Raw genomic sequence first — 2,679 nt, forward strand, 5'->3', positions numbered from 1 at the left:
TATATATATATATATGGACTGTGTAAATGTATATACATATATATATATATACACAGTCCAGAGACTCCTCAGACAAGGCTACAAGGGTAGCTTTCTTTCTGTGGTCCGGCTGGATGGACCACAGCTCTGGGAAGGGCCCTGGCTGCCGCCCAGTTTAACTTGTATTAAGGAGCAGCAGAGGAGACATTAGGATTGCCCATATTTCCATGTACAAACAAAAGCCGGGCATTCGTGCCCAGATAGAATTTGCTCTCTTCTTCTCCTCTTCTGTCCCGAGCAGACGCTCAACTACAATGAAGTAAAAAATCCCAAGCGCAAGCTTATGTTGGATATGTTGGAGGGAGCACTCCCCGAGTGGCCCATAGGTGCACCTCACTCTGTCACATTGGTTACGTAAGGTGAACAGCAGCCTACATGCACACGAGTGTGTGCGCCCGCACCCCCATCTCAACCAGGGGCATCACTCGGGCTTTCCCTAGGTCTGAAATAGTGAGGCATAGAGTGGCAGAGAACATTTTTCCCATCCGAGGAGGGCTGGTTAGTGGGTGTTATCCCCCGAGTGCTCTTCTTCCTTAGCACAGCCTCAGGAAAAACCAGTTTTGGAGGCACCACACCTTGGGTCAGATGATGCAACGTGATATTAGCGTCGGGTTGCATCAGCGGTTCTGACGCATGTGCCTTTTACGCCGGCAGAAAGCAGTATAATGGGGCAGGAGAAAGAGAGAGAGACTCGCAGCCTAAAAGCCTTTTAAAGGCACCCTCAGCGTTTCTAATTGGCCACACAGGGTGTTGTCGGGAGGATAAACGCCCAACCAGCCACCACCCCCGACAAGCTCCGGCGTGCCATTTCCTGAAACCCGGACCTGACGGCACACTTAGGCAGAATTCTTTTCTAGTTGGTTCTAATGTTTTATATCAAAGCATCACGGTTTAATCTCTTCAATCTTTTCGAATGCCAGGTCTATTAAGAGGCTTTCAGACGGTGCTTCAAATATCCCTGAACCGCACCAGTCGGTGCTCATTTTCTGAGTTTTACATAAGTGCTTCCACCTAGGATCGTGACTTTGATCAAATAGCTTAGATTTGGTTCTCTAGGATTCTCCGCCTACCTTCAAACGTTTGGTCCTGTGCCCCTAACCCCTAGACGCCCCCCCACCCCCACACACTCCTGCTTCTCGATGTAATAAAGAAGAACTGCAAAGACCCTAGAACTCTCTAGTCAACCAAGGAAGTTGCCAAAAGAGAAACTTTCAGTGTTAACTCGAGCACTCGAGAGGGAGAAGCAGGAAGATCAGGTTCAATGTCAGCCTGGGCTACGCGGTCAGTTTCTGGACAGCCTGGGCTACATGACACGGAAACAAAACCCCCAAAGAAAAAGGAAGAAACATTTGGCAGAAGAGAAAGTGACTCTGAGATGCAAAACCTTCCCCTAGTTCCAACTAAGCCGATCTTTCTCCAGTTGGCAATCGTGCACGTGGCTTGTCAGTCCTGACCGGGGGGGGGGGGGGGGGCTGTCGACTCTTCAGCCTTGACCCAGCACCTCTGGCCACTTCTCTTCCTGGATTCCTAGACCCTGCACTGTCCCATGGAGTAGGGGAAAGGTTTCCACTCCCACTTCTGGCAGGTCAGATTCTTTCAATTTTTAAAACTCAGCTCGCCCAGGGAACGCCTTCCTTGATCCTGGAATCGGGTGGGTACCACGCTTTCAGTAATTTCTTCATCTTTCCTCTTACTCCAACTTCCAACTGGGCAGCTATCTTGTTCTCCAGGTCTGGATTCTAAGCTTCTAGCACCTTTGCATCTAGTCTTGCTTGTACTGGGGGGCGCGGTAAATACGTTTTTAAAATGAAGAAAATTCCCATCACAAGTTCTTTCAAGTCCACCTATGCTAATTACTAATTTCACAGTATGTTCCCCCCCAGCTAATTACTAATTTCATAGTACAGCAAACCTTTATGTAACTTGACCATTCTAACAGCACCCGGCTGCACACTCTGGACGCATGCATCCACGACGAATCAAATCTACCCCGACTCTGCCTAGGAGAAAGTTACTCAAATTGTGTTCATCTTTCATTCCCATCACTCAATTAGGGCACGTCCCTCGTTGGCTGCTGCGTGAGCAAAGCAACTCTTTTCCAGCGAGTGTCCTCAGGTGACCTGTCTAGACGCTCAGGGGGAAAAAACAAGAGAATCTGACACTCTCCCGAGCCCCGAAGACGCCTTGTGACGCGCAGGCCGCGCTGCGTGCAAGGGCGTGCGGAGAGCGCAAGCGGCGGGGCCGAGCGGGGCCTGCGGCGTGGCGCCGGGCGGCCGGGACGCAGGCTCGGGTGGGCGGCCCGGCCCGGGTCGTGGGGTCCTCCGGCCGGTAGGGGGCGTGCGCGCCCGGGGCCCCTCGCCGCCCGCCGCGCGCGCGCTCGCTTGCCGCCCGGCCGCACATGTGTTTCTGTTTTGTGTTGTAGCATTTGTTCTGGAAGCTCGTATTTACATTTTAAGTGTATCTGGTGAGTGGGCTGGAGCCCTCGTCCGGGCCGGGGAGAGAAGAAGCCTTCGACCCCGTCTTTCAGTCGCTTCCCTCCTCGTTTCTCATCACTCCAACCAGGTAGGGGCTGGAAACGGTCTGGGACCAGTTTGCAGGGTCTGGGAAAGTTTTTTTTTTTTTCCTTTTTTTTTTTTTTTT

At 51.7% G+C, this 2,679-nt stretch overlaps 1 protein-coding gene across 1 annotated transcript in view; it reads left to right on the forward strand.

Moving 5' to 3' along the window:
• The first annotated feature begins 2,423 nt into the window (after positions 1-2,423).
• Positions 2,424-2,679, forward strand: part of Rcc2 (regulator of chromosome condensation 2) — a 21,919-nt gene continuing 21,663 nt past the window's right edge. Inside the window, exon 1 of the mRNA XM_021200382.1 lies at positions 2,424-2,601. The gene's annotated coding sequence lies outside the window, so the exon portion shown is untranslated. The remainder of the gene's footprint in view (positions 2,602-2,679) is intronic.

The sequence above is a fragment of the Mus pahari genome, chromosome 6, assembly GCF_900095145.1.
Source record: "Mus pahari chromosome 6, PAHARI_EIJ_v1.1, whole genome shotgun sequence".
Lineage (NCBI taxonomy): Eukaryota > Metazoa > Chordata > Mammalia > Rodentia > Muridae > Mus > Mus pahari.